Here is a 14,567-nt window from a genome sequence, read left to right as displayed (position 1 = left end):
GCAGACCCAGAAGGATATGACAGCTATGGGCTGTCTGCTGACAGCACTCTCCCCAGCAAGCTCTTTCTCAAGGAAAGATCCAGGCAACACACCTCCATGTTTACCACTCCAGTACTAACTGGCCAGACCAGGGTATTACCTAGTTAAAGGCACCCATATCTTCTGCTTTAAACAGACATGCCATTTAAGTAAAAATATTTAAACAAAAAATATTTAACCTTCATAAGGCACTTTTAAGAACACAGGGAAAGTCATTCTTAGCGAGGCCTGCCTTCACTTGTTCCCATGTTTGTTAAGCCTACTTTCCTCTGCCAAGGTTGGCGAGCATTTTCCTCTAGTAAAAAACTACCTTTAGCATCTGTTCCTCAGCCTCAAGCTCTGCAGCTTGAGCTGGTTTTATGAACCCCATAGTGAATGGTGGCGATTGGCTGGCAGAGTGTCTTTCATCTTCAAACACCTTCAGGAGCTAGAAAAAGTGAACCAGAGTGATTTCTGGCTTGCTAGTCAGTTCCCAACTACAAGAAAAAGTGCTTTCTGGTTGATTATGTAAACAACAAGCTCCACAGGCCCCTGTCAAACAGGGTTGCCGAGGCTGCCTCAGGAGAAGCAATGCTGTGAGCTGATGTGTCTAACAACCCCTCCTCAATCAGGCTGTCCCTAGGATTTTCTTTCCTTCTCTAGCATAATCATCTTTATCATTTGGCCATGGGCAGTCACTTTGCTACGTTGCCATGGAGATTACACTGAAGATAATCACTTGTGAACAGGAACAGGCTTTGACAGCCCGCTCCTGTCTGATGTTGCTTTTGCCCTCTCAATCTGAACATGGAGAGACGCTGAGAGGAACAGAGCATGGACTCCAAGGTCAACAGCGTTACCACTAATTCTAGACTCAAATCACAGCTTTATCATTCAGGCTCGTTGAGGACTCAGTTCCTTTGGCTCTTAATTTCAGTCCTAACTCAGATCCTCTTCCCTGCAGCTGCAAGTCTTTGAATAAATCTTCGCTAGATCCCTGTTTTCTCATCCGAATATGGGGAGAGTGTGTGGTTAGGATGTTGATGACTAACTCCAAAATTCCAGGTGCTAGGCTACTGTCGCACATGGTCAAAAAACATATTGGAGCTCCATTCTCTATCACGAATCAATCAACCTTGAAGGAAAAATAAAATTTAAAACACCTGTTCATTGATGCTGAGATGCTTAGACAATAATAAGATTATATCTCAAACCAATAGGTGTGTTTTTAACAAGAAATCAATCAGTATACCACTTTGGGTGTGTAATGGTACAGGGTTGACATTATCTACTTTCTCTTTAAACCAATTCAAAGTTTGCTTAAAACAACAAGAATCTCACTTTGGTTCTTCAAAAGTTCATTCAAAAAAAGCACACTGTCTTAAAGAAAAACTGCAATGAAACAGTTCTCAGCTCTTGTACTGGGTGAGGCTGACATCTGCTGGCCTCTTCCTCTTATGCAGCCCTGCGTGGGAAAGAAAGAATACTTTGCGGGATTCTACTACTATCTATGCAAATACATGTAATCAAGAATTGCAAAATTATTTGGAAAGTAATATGTCAGGCCATTCATGCTGGAAATGTACTGTGAGTAAGACACAAATATATTTCAGTTATACATTTGGGGACTAAGGTTAGGGGAATAATATAGTAATAAATAAATAAATAAATAAATAAATAAATAAATAAATAAATAAATAGATAGATAGATAAATAGATAAATAAATAAATAAATTTCAGTGAGAGAGACCGACAGACAGACAGACACAGAGAATGGTACAAAAAAATTTTAAAGGAAGCTATTTTAAAGTTTCCTCATAATTTATAAGATTCTTTAATCTTTTAATGACCAATATGTGTTTATAGAAAGTCAATGTGACAGACAATATAAAAGAAAATGAGAGAGAAATTTAAAAAAGGGAAATGTAAGGAGAAAGAGATGAAGACGGAGAGCCTGGAGCAGACATAGAAAAAGAGGCAAAATGTAAAGAGGCAGATCCAGACACAAAGAGACAGAGACATCTAGAGTTAGGAAGCAAGAGGGGAGATCATTCACTTTCTCCAAACAAAACCGCCCTGTAAAGTAAAGCAAAATGATCCAAGAGTGTTTAAACTGTTCGTTTGTTGACTGATATGCCTCCTTTAGCTGGCTGGTCTCTTAAACTGACAATTTTATCTTTGTGACACCCAATGGCGGGAGAACATTTGTACAATCTTGCAGTCCCTTTACAGGGTGGCTAAACAGTCTCTGTAGTGAAGGACACATTTCTGAGGCAAAAGTAAGTCAAGAGCTTTATTTCAAAGGGGGCTTACTAAAATATCACTACATACTTCATACTCTTATAATCAATCTCCTAGCACTAGGGTAATTAGTTCTGCTGGGAGAAGGGATACAAATGCAGCCAAGTCATTTACATTGGGACCGGATGATTCCACTTAAATGATAGATGAATGGCAACATATTCAGCTGAAACAAAAAGTAAAATAAAATTAATCTGAATATGATTAGTGCTATAACAAAACTTCCTGTGCTATAATTTTTCTGACCCTTTGGGGTAGAAGTCAGGAGATGAACATCCTCCTCCTAGCTCTGCCACTTGTTAGAAGTATTTCATGTTTCTGAAGCTCTGTTTCTTTATCCATAAAACAGAGACACAACAACCTATTCTACCTCCCTTGGAGGATTATGAAGATCAGAGTAAAGTGATGTCTGTGAAAACACTACAAATTTTTCTGAGCTATACTGAAAAATGTGAAATCAAAAAAATTACCCCTGGACAAGTGAGGAGCGAACAGCTTTGGAAAAGAGAAAGATGCTAAACAAGGGCTGTCTGCAAGCAGAGAAAGCATCCCAAAGGGACCCAGTCCTGCCTAGTGTCTGGGTGGAAACTCCCAGAAGCCACGGTAACGAGGCCTAGATGCATCATTAGCAAATGGAAATATTAGACACAAAAGTTTCCTCTCTGACTCTCAATATTGATTTAAATAAGTGCCCTATCTTGTTCCTCATTTGAACAAGCTGTTCTCAGATTAGTTTCAAATTATAATTTTAAAAAATATATACCTTTCCATTTAGTCTAATTTTGAATTAGAAGTGGCTATAGGTGCTGTCAGAGAGTGACGAAATGAGGCTGCCCCTATGAGTAGGTTCCATCGTTGATCTGAGAGGTGTGTCGCTAACCATCCCCTGGTTTTGTGTGCATGTGACTCGGGCTACAGAACAGGGATTTCAGACAGAGATGAGGTTTTCCCAGGTCCTGGACATCACCTCCTCTCAAGCAAATATTTGATTCCATGGAGACAGAAAGCCACACAGTGGGGTGTGGATCACAAAGTGATGTCACCACTTGTATGCGTTTTCCAGTTATTGGGGATAACTCTACCTCACGCATGACTGAGCAAGTTTTTTAAAGTTTAGAACTTTGAGAACTACATAGAATTAATTTTCACCTTAGAAATAATCTCATAATTGTATCTAAAAAATAAGAAGTTGGACAAGCCAACTCTGAAAAGTTGCTTCCAGAAAGGTGATATTGGTTTTTGTCATTATTTGCATAGCTTTATGAAAGGCAGATCTAATTCTGAGTTTTTGAACCTCAGCAGAGTCTAAGCAGAGAACATAGGCCCCAGGGTAAACAAGAAGAAAAGATCATAGTTTCAATTTATATTTATTTTTTACCTCATTCTTTTAGAAATTATAACTTTGTATATAGTTTATAATTGCAAAATAGAATAATATCATAATGCATTTAAGTAATTTATAGATGTACATGATATATCAATAAAATAGTTCACAAATATTAGTGCCTTGTCCTGAAGAAGTTTGCAGAACACAGAAATACAGTAAAGAATATTTAGAGAGTATACTCTGTTTTATATTGTTGTGTCGAATATCATGCATCACCTAGTAGATTAGTTGATCTTAAGAGCTCAGTTCTGTCCTGAGCTTACATGTGTCATAGACTGATACTAAAATTCTAGAATTTCTATCCTAAGTGAGACCAGCAAGACAGTGAAAATGCATTAATATCAATTAATTGTGACTAAAAGCAAAACTAATGGAGCTTGGTCTAGTGGCATTACAGATATCAGCATATAACATGTAATCTGCATACAAATCCATGAAAATACTAACGTCACACATATGGTGTTATGTTTATATTTCTCAAAAGAACTCCTGTCATGGCATTCTAGCCCCTTAAGTCTGAAGGAGAGAGAGAGGGAGAATGAGAGAAAGTAGGAGGGTGAGAACGAGAGCGGCAACAGGCTTAAAATGAAATCACTTGTTTTAAGGTCCCACATCAGCAAAGAAGATATAGCACATAATCAAATTATAGCTTCAATCTTCCCCAGGAATGTAACCTTTAACCAGCCAACCTGAAACTTCCAGCACTGGGAGGTAATCTCTGAGAAACCCCTTAAATTCTCCTTAAAGGGGGGACTTTGCCTTACCTAAAACAATGCATTATTTGCAAATAATTCCCCTCCCACTCCACCCCCACACGTCTTTTAAATGTTTCACTTTCTGCAGCTCAACGGAGTTCCCTTCTATTTGCTAGAGAGGAGCTGCCTGATCTATGAATCCTTTAATAAAGCCAGTTAAAGCTTCAAATTTTCCTAGGATGAATTTCGTTGTTTTAACAAAGCTAACTTGCAATTGAGTTTTAATTTAACCCAAAGTCTGGGATATTCAAGAACTTGATCTTTGAAATAGCACAGTCAAGGGCGAGAGAAGCTAACATGGTAACTACATCCTCATCAGAAAAGTACAGCTCTTTACGTTGATCTAATCTGACATATCTGAGGAATTACAGACAGAAAAGGTGATAAAACATTGGCTTAACTACAGCACCAAGAGGTCAACTCTTCCTGTTACATGAGTAACTTACTGTTATTACATGATTCACGTTCTGGAATGAGACGCCCTTCGGAGTTGAGTCATCAGCAGACTCAGGTGAGCCAGGTTCTGAGACAGTGCCTTCCTGTGGGGCAAAAATTAACTCATCATCACCCTTTTATTTTGTGACCTCCTGTTTAAAATTTTAAATAAATAAGAATTCTCTACATGGCCCTCCATTCACCTCATTATGTCAGAATCCGACCCCCAAAGACACAGAGATATTGACTTCATTCAGATTCAACTCAACTGGGCAGGCCCAACCCTAGCCCCTTGGGCATGACTCACTCAGTAAAGTGCCAGTGAGGAAGGCTGTGAAATCAACTCCTCAGCTGCTTCCAAAGACCACAGCAAACAGAAAATGCATTTCAAAGGTAGATTGCAAAAGGTTTTCAAAGTCGCGCTTCAATTAACAGACAATTAATACAAGGACGTAAGAAAATGTTGCTAATTAGCAGCTTAATTGCCAAACACCCTATTATTTACCCCAGTTAGGAGTTCAGAAAAAAGTAGAGGTTTTTAGACTTTAGTAAGTCCTCAGCTTACATTTTTTCCTTAAATTCCACTCTTTACTTTGATAAACCATGTAAAAGAGAAAACCACAGGCCCAAAATAGCATCACTTGTGCTAAAGCCCGTGATACCAAACCTTGAATTAATACCTCACCTAATCGCTGTTTCAATCTCTCCCAGAAATATAATCAACCAGTCTGGAATTTTCTGGTTAATACTAATAAGGTAATCTGTCACATGAGCCCTTTCCATCTCACCATAGAAAGAAGCAGCAATCTGCATAATGAAATCCTTGCCATTCACTTCCCCACAAAAGATATCTTAGTCTAAAAATAATTTTTCCTATTGTTAATTGCTTCTATGACCCACCCTGTTCCTATAAAAACCTTCTAGCCTGTTGAATCGCTATGTCATATACCTAAAACTAAATTAACCAATATAATATTTTATACCAGCTATATTTAAATTAAAAAAATCAAAAGCAACAAACAAACAATCAAGGCAAACAGACAGAGACTCATAGACACAGTCAACAGTTTAGTGGTTACCAGAGGGAAGTGGAGGAGGTGGGGAAGGTAGTAAGGGTAAGGGGGGTGGTTAAATACATAGTGACAGAAGGAAATTTAACTTTGGGTGGTGAACACACAATGCAATATACAGATGATGTGTTATTGAATTGTATACTTGAAGCCTATGTAATTTTATTAACCAATGTCACCCCAATAAATTTCAAATAAATAAATAAATAAAAACTTCCTTTCTGTATAACCCCTCAAGCACCTCTCTGGTTGCCTGATGGGATGCTGCCCATCTCATGAATTTCTTAGTAAAGCCAATTACATCTTCAAATTTACTTGGTTGAATTTTGTTATTTATTAACCATGCTCATTCAAAATACCCCCACCATAAAATTAACAAATTAATCAATTCGTGCATCAAAAAGCTAATCCCAACACGACAGGGAAGAAAGCCAGGGGTCAAATATGCTAGAGCATTCTTGTGTCAAAAAGTCATAGTTGATCTGCTTTAAAATATTGCCACATGCAGAATAATTTTTTAAAAACTCTTAAAAGTAGCAAGTGCCTTTAGGGATCATATGGGCATTACTCTCCTCTTGTCTGTGAAGTAGAAAATGTTCAAAGTTCAATAAACTACATATTCCCAAGAATCGCCAATACCTAGGGGCCAGATATTCCCCACGATGTAGGACAGGGCAAATTTCCTCAGTGGCGGGGAGACCAAGCCCAGCACCTAGAGAAGAAGAGGGTCCTTTGGCAGAAAGTGTGGAAAGAATTCAACACACACACAGAGTGAGAGTCAAAGGGAAAGTTTATTAGACAAGGGGTAACACTCCACAGACAGAGTGTGGTCTCCTCTCAAAGGCAGAGAGTGAGAGGGACGGTGAGAGAGACAGTGAGAGACAAAGTAAAGGCACTGAGAGGGACGGTGTGTGTTCAGGGAATTCAGTTTACATGTCATTCTTTAGTTCCCATTTCCTTTGACATAGACATACAGTGAGGAAGGGGAAGAGTATGTAGCTTGAAAAGGTAAGAATATGTAGTGTGAAGGGCCTGCTGGCAGTTCTCAACCTTTAATCCTTAGGTTCCCCAAGGTTTTAGCCACAGGGAATGACTGTCGGTGCCTGTTTTCCCTTCACAGGTATGGGGAATGGATTGTCAGCAATCCCAGTAGAAATCTTTCTTTGTTCTAAAGGTGTCCTCCTGGCCTGGCTGCAGGGCTGATGAACATATTGCAGTCCCTGATTATGGCTTTATTAACATTTTAATTCTCTTGCCTCCTCCCTACATTATTACCTGGAGCTTATTAAGAGACAGGCACCAGGCTCATTACCTACAGCCCAAACCCAACACACCTCAGCTATCCTTCGCCCTGCAATACAAAACTCAAAAAACTCCATTCTGAAGAGCACAGGCCCAGATTCAAACTTTCTAGTTCCAAATCTTTAGCTTTTCCATCTGTCCATCAAAAAGCTAATCTTTACAAGTTTTTTTTAACTTCTACTGTCTCAGTTTCTTCATCTATTAAAAAGTAACTTACTGCATTGGTGTGAGGATTAAGTGAGTTAATAAGTGTAAGAGATGCTTAGTACTCAAGTGTAATGACTAGAGGCTGCAGAGAAGAAAAGGGATGGATTTCTCCAATATATGAGGCTATGGCTCAGGGAGCATGCTAGAGTTTTCCCTCCTCTCCACCTAAAGGGAGGAAGAGAGTGGTTTGTTCTCAATGAAATCTAGTGAGGAAGGCTTCAAGAGAATCTTCAGTAGAAACTGTGGGTACCTAAGGAAGAGGGGCTAGCATCTCTGCTTTGCTACCCTTCGGCCACCTAGACAGAGAAAAGTAAATTGGACAGAAATCGCAAATGGGAAGAAGATGAGTGGCATGCATGAGGCTTGTCTAAAGGATGGATGTTGAGTTTGCTGTGAGCTGAGTGCATATCACGGAAGGAGCTGAACTGATTCTCTACCCAGACAGCTGTTACCTGGGCAAGCAGACAGGGAGGTGAGCCTCTGGGGACATGAGCCAAGGGGTGTTAGTAGAACAAGAGTTGGAGCCAGACCTCCGATGGGAAATTGGGCAGTGGGGAGGCCCTGGGCCCTCAGAGACTCTTCCAGAGGCACCCTGAGAGAGCTGGTTTTTCTAACTGTCACACAGAGAGAAGTGGCAACAAACATCTGAGGGGACTGTAGGCATACTAGTTAAGAAAGGCACACACCCCTTTCCACCACTCTCCTCAAGGCCTCCACGCATCAGAGGACTCAGAGACCTCAGAAGAGGAGGGAAGAGTCATGGGGAGGAAGTCATACACTCACGCCCACTCCAAGCCCCCTAATGTGCCACCCTGGCCAGTGGGTGGAAAGGAGGATATTAGATTGACTATGAATTAGAATTTAAATCGTACCGAACTGAGGCTTTTAAATACGCTCATAATGCCTGCAAATGTCCTAATAATGTTCAGAGTCATTGAAAGGCAGCATATGAGTTTGAGAAAGCATGGTTGGAGTCAGTGCTGAAAGAAAAAGAACAGTTTTGTGTTTGAATCACAATGAGTTAAGATGGATGAATAAACTGGTTAGAAGGGTATCACAGTGATGACGGAGTTTAATAACTAACTCCTAAATCCAGCTTTTTTTATCAATACCAGACTGTACATGTCTTACAAAAGAGAATTAAAATATTTTACGAGTGTAATTAACAGGTATTATCCTTCTGGATGATACCTATTGGGGTCTCTACCTACTTCATAATCCTTATGCTCTGAAATCTGATCCCCATCCCCAAAACACAGAAGTGAATTTCTGTTAATTTCTCTGCGATCTAGTCCCTGCCTCCACCCTAGCTGACTAGACCAGCAAGGATCACCTGACCAGTGGGGCTCACCTGACTAGAGGGACTCATTTGTTCTTCAATGTCTAAAGTCTAAAAGTCCATCATATTAAGAAACAAAACAAAACAAAAACTTCCCACAGAGACAGTTCTCTGAAATCAGGGCAAAAGCAATTAATTGTACTCCTCTAATAAAGTCAGGATAAGGGTCCCCTTTGCTTTTTTTTTTTTTTTTAACTCAATTCTACATATTTATTTGGCATGGTGCACTCTGCTAATCTATTTATATCAGTTATATCTATTCTTTCTCAGTCTTGTTACTTTTTTCAAAAGATCATCTCTTTGATTTTAAACAACAAAATATATTAGATCAACTGTGTTTAAAACTGAAAAGTATAAAGATCCTAAAGGTAACAAGTCTTGGCTTTTTTTCCTTTTAGTCTTCAATTTCAGTGAATGTAATGGATTGGCATGTAACTTATTATGCATATTTTAAGCCCATGTGTAGTAAAAATGTTTCATGTTAGACTTTTGGGTGTTATTTCCATCTTTAAAAAGACAAAAATCATGAAATAGACCAACCGATACTCTTTAAAGTATGATTCACACACCCCAGGGACATGAACACACAGAAATCCACTAAAGTGCAGGAAGGACATTAGAACTTCAGTTTAATTTTGATCATGGCGTTTTATATTTCAATGTTTCTATGTGTATGTCTTAAACTGACATAATGCATTATTGATGTATATATTATTTACATATAATTTATAATTTATGTACATAATTTATAAATAAATAGGCACACATGTATTGGGTTGGCATGCTCAAAAATAGCAGGAGCACCCTTGAAAAATTTAGGCTACTGAGCCAAGAAATTGCCACTTTTTCTTGCCAGCCTGCTTTTCAATCCTAGAGCATAGCGCCATCTGGTGGTTTCTGATATTTGAGCAAATTGGCTGCACGCTCTCATCCACTCTTTATAAAGGCCTCTCTTAAAGCACTTGTAATACTGACTTCTAATGATTTGTTTCTATGTCTCCCTATCATATCAACTTCTAAAGAAACACTTTCCAGTAGAAGGATAATATGAGCCACAAGCATGAGTTGCACACAGAATTTTAAATTTTCTAGTACCCATATGTAAAAAGATAACCAATAAAATTTCTATTGATAATATATCTAATCCAATATATTCCAAATGTTACCATTTTAATGCATAATTAATATGAAAACATTACTAGTGAGATATTTTACATTTTTTTTCACATTAAGTCTTCAAAATCCAGGTGCATTTTATATTTATAGCACGTCTTAATTCAGACTAGCCACATTTCAAGTATATAATAGCTACACGTGTCTAGTAGATTTATTGAACAGTAGGTTTCTAAAGGGAGAGTCTGGTATGTCTTTGCATTTAGTAAATGTTTAATAAATTTTTCAAAAATAAATAACTTTAAGCTGACAATGCCACTAGACTTTTTCTGGGAAAAGCTATCATGTATTAGGCCTCTGTGAATAAACACCATAAAGAATATACAAACAAGTCTCCCCTAGAGAAGAAAATAAGAAGAATCTGGCAAATCTTATCAACTGCCAGTTTTATTTTAAAAATTTCTTTGAGAGGTAAGCTTTTTTGCCATGTATTTTAATGTACTTAAATAATTGTCTTAAAATTAGCAATTGTCAGACTCTTAATTATGTACCTGGACATGTCTTTATGATATTCAACACATTTTATAAATGTTTTCTCACCCGGCCAGCACAGTACACCCTTTAGCAACGACCGCTGTCTTGTTCATTGCTGTATACCCGGTGCCTATATTTATGGCTGGCACATAGTAAGTATTCTAAGAATATATTTGTTGACTTGAAAAATTGGAGAGCTTGGATTGAAATATATTTTATTTTTCTCTCGATTTTTAGATGTTATCTATTTTTTCATTCATTTAAAAAACATAGAATTCATAAGTATGTATAAATATTTGAGGCAGAGATGGTTACAAAACATGGCTCCTGTCTTTGATTTAATGCATGAAAGTTTCCAAATTTAATCCTAGCTCAGGATTCTCCTTCCCAGACCACACCAACACCTGCATTCATGATGGAGACTCAGTATCATGCATGTGTATAGCATTTCTGTCTGACACACTCTCTCTTACATATTCCTGTGAGCTTCCTAACAATCCAGAGAAACAGACGTTTCCACTTCCTATAGGCTCTGAAAAGTTAAATAACCCACTACGTGTCAAAACATTAGTAAGCAACAGAACCAGTCATAGAAACCAAGTGTTCCGACTCTTGGAACATGTTTCCACAATATGCCTCTACCTCCGAAGTTTGAGAATACATTTTCCAAGTCATCTAATCTTTAGCTATTAACTATTCTTGTATTTAAAATGTCTGCTTTTTATTTTTCTTTAATTTTTATCTTATGTGATTCACACAACCTCCTCTAGAACTCTGGGCATCAAACCAGTGAAACCAACACAGAATAAATAAGATTTAGCAACCTGCAAAAACTACCCAGACACAGTGGTCAGGGTAGCATGTGCTGATGCGCAGGCTGGGCACTGTGCAACCTTGCAAAGTGCCAGTCGGGTGCACATCTTACAAACCACCACTGGCAACCTTGGGAGGTGGTTACCTCCCAGGTCAAGACAGGGAAAACAATCCTAGAAATCATATCTCAGTGCATACAGTATAAACGAAAGCTGAATATCATCAAGGATATTAAGACATCAGAAAAAAGAACATATGGCTGAAGGAGGGGGGCCTCAGCAATGTGGCCTTCACGACCGGAGGGCACATGCCTTCACAGCCAGAACCAGCCTCAGGTTGTTTTTACATCCAAAACTGCCCAATAGGCTTAGTTCTTGACCTGAAATCAATGATCATATATTCCTTTAAAAGTGTGTGTGTGTGTGTGTGTGTGTGTGAGAGAGAGAGAGAGAACATGTCTGAGGGCTTTGCAAAAGGCAAATTTTTTGCAAGTTAATAATAATCATAAAATAAATACAAAGTTGTTTTCACTTATAAAGTACTTGAGAAATACCAGAAAATGTTATGAAACATTCAGTTGGCATGTGATTTGAGACCCATATCCACTTTCAAAAAGTGAATGGCTCTTAAGAAAGAAAGGTTTACTTATTTTGTATAGCCTTATAAATAATTTAAGGTAATCTGGGAAAACTTCTGAAGATATTTTATTCTAGGAAGAGAAAAATATCAGGAGTCATGACTTGTGGCACAGATTTAAGTAAGTATATAATACAATACGATCGAGTGGGCTAAAAGGCATATCCTCTCCGCCATACCTTTGGCTGTTTGCCTCTTCCTGACACATCAGGTGTTTTTGTGGAATTTTCCTTGAACAGCCTCTCAGTGAAGGCCCCTGGAGAACACATAAAAATTTTATCAAATTTTGCCTCCCACAACTCACACTTGGCTTCAAAAGAAAAAAAAAAAAAACAGTAGAAAAGAGTAATTGCATTTTCAATGATGGTCATTCAGCTGCAACTTCTAGAGTCAAGGCTGGTTAATTCTTATTTGAAGACATGCAGGCCTTACCCAAATTCACTTTCCACTATTAAGAACACGGAGAGGCGCTCAGGCTCAGTAAGCTCTCGTTATTTTTTCTGCTTTGACACAGAATAATTTGTGAAATGATCAGACTGCTGAACCTGAGTGATGAGGCCAGGATACTACTGGCTTACCCACTGATTTTTGCCTTTCGTTTGGTCATGACTAATCCAAATCTGATTTTAAGACTATATTTTCAATAAATGAAAATTAGCTATATCATCTCAGGAAGGAAAAAAAGGGGCTCTGTAATCCATTTAACTCGAACATTTAATATTTATTTAAGCACACAGTTTTCTGCTAGGCCTTTTGGAGCATGCATATAAGTTATGGTCCCTTTAGTTTAATTTGGAAGACAACACATATAAAAAATGTGCACACACAAATGCAGGGAGTAAAACAGAAATCTAAGGCAGTACACACCGATAGACAGTAATGGGTAGATGAAAGGGCAGATTCTGAGTCAGACAGTTTGGATTTAAATCTAGATTTTACCATCCTGTGACTTTGTGTAAGTTCTATAACCTTCTATGACTCTGTTTTCTCTGTAAAATGGAGGTGATAACTGTACTTTCTTCATCTGATTGTGAGATGAATAAATGAATCAAGAACTGCTTAGAACAATGCCAGACACATAGTAGGTACTTAGGTCAACTGAGAGTAGCTATTATTATATAATTAGGAGCCAAATACATAGGACAGGAAATGCTTTCAAATTTCAAACAAGTGAGAAATCACTGTAGGTTGGTCAATCAAAAAAAATTATGCAGAGAAAATATAATAATAACATCTGAAGTAAGATTTGAAGAGAAAGATGATTGCTACAGGAAGAGGAGAATACAAAGGACCAGACATAAGACAACCTAGTTGGGGTGGTATTCATTTCATTGGAAAATAGTGAGAGATAAGGTTGAAGGGTGGACATCCCATTGTAGTAGGGCTGGGCACCCGGACAAGGATTTTACCCTTAGGACAATAAGAAGTCCCTGAGGGTTTCTGAACAGAAGAATGATAGATTAAGAATAGCACTTTTCCCCAAGGTTCATTCTGCAGCACTTGAAAGTGAGGCTTGGAGGGGAAGAGAAACTCAAAAGCCGGGAAGCCATCCCTGGGACTACTGCAATGATCCAGGTGCAAGGGGATGAAGAACAGAAACGGAAAGACTCAGCACAGATGCTTTCATGAAAGAACTATTAACTGGCCTTGGTTAAGGATTAAAGATGAGAGAAGGGATTGGTTGATAGCATGAGTGACAAAAAGAACGATGATTCTAGTGACATGATTAGGTAAATCAGGAGAGCTGACCTTGTTTTGGAGCAGGTAGGAGAAAACCGGAATTCCATTCTAGACATAAAGACTTTGAAGTAACAGAAAACAGCCAAAAGAAAATCTCATAAGGGCAGATGGAGATATGAAATTGTTACAGAAAACAGATCTGAGCTCAGAAAATAGATTGAGATCCTTAGATCATAGAAGCCAGATGGAAGAACACATGGATTCACGGACAGGAATAACAGACACTAAGAATTAATGGCTACTAAGGAAAAAAAAAATACACTTAGAAGAAAGAGCATGGATTCTTCAAGGAAGGAGTTTTGACATTTTTTTCTTACCACAACGGCCACGGTACAGAAGTACTCATAATGATAAAGGATGACAGCTGATGCTAAAGCTTTGGTCTAAATCAATAACCAAATGTGTGTGGGGAAAGACCCTGAGCTGAAAGTCAGGAGAGTGAGGAGTTCTGTAAAGTAGGGGCATGTGATGAACAGCAGAGGGTCTCTTTCAGGTCTAAAATTCTATATGTTTCCACTCATCTCTAGATGTGCTATTATGGATAACACCAGGGATTCTTTTCACATTATTGTTATAGAATATGAATGTTTAACTTTAAAGTATGGGGAAAAGTCTTCTAGAAGCTCATTAGGCATCTGTCTACAGGAATCAGACTTCACTTTAATAATCTTCGAAGAAAATGTAGATATTATAGATAATTTATATAGATATTTATAGATACAGTTATATTCATTTGTAAGAAAATTACATACCATTTTTAAAGAGAAAAATCAAATCCATACCAATTATTTTTTATTTCTATTTTTAAAACATATGATGCCTAAAACAACAAATTACTTCTTATTTTAAAAATATGCATAATTTTTTTCTATAAATTCTAAAAATATTCAGGCAGTTTACTTATTAGTCAGTCAGTG

At 38.0% G+C, this 14,567-nt stretch overlaps 1 long non-coding RNA gene across 1 annotated transcript in view; it reads right to left on the bottom strand.

Moving 5' to 3' along the window:
* The window catches only part of LOC107515266, a 44,292-nt gene that overhangs the window by 14,157 nt on the left and 15,568 nt on the right, over window positions 1-14,567 (bottom strand). Inside the window, exons 2-3 of the long non-coding RNA XR_004950358.1 lie at window positions 12,090-12,166; window positions 4,908-5,000 (exon numbers count right to left, since the gene is read on the bottom strand). This is a non-coding gene — a long non-coding RNA (uncharacterized LOC107515266). The remainder of the gene's footprint in view (window positions 1-4,907; window positions 5,001-12,089; window positions 12,167-14,567) is intronic.

This window comes from Rousettus aegyptiacus, unplaced genomic scaffold (genome assembly GCF_014176215.1).
Source record: "Rousettus aegyptiacus isolate mRouAeg1 unplaced genomic scaffold, mRouAeg1.p scaffold_m13_p_1, whole genome shotgun sequence".
In the NCBI taxonomy this organism is placed as follows: Eukaryota; Metazoa; Chordata; class Mammalia; order Chiroptera; family Pteropodidae; genus Rousettus; species Rousettus aegyptiacus.
The sequence above is the reverse complement of the archived record's forward strand: the minus strand, read 5'-3'. Positions and strand labels throughout refer to the sequence as shown.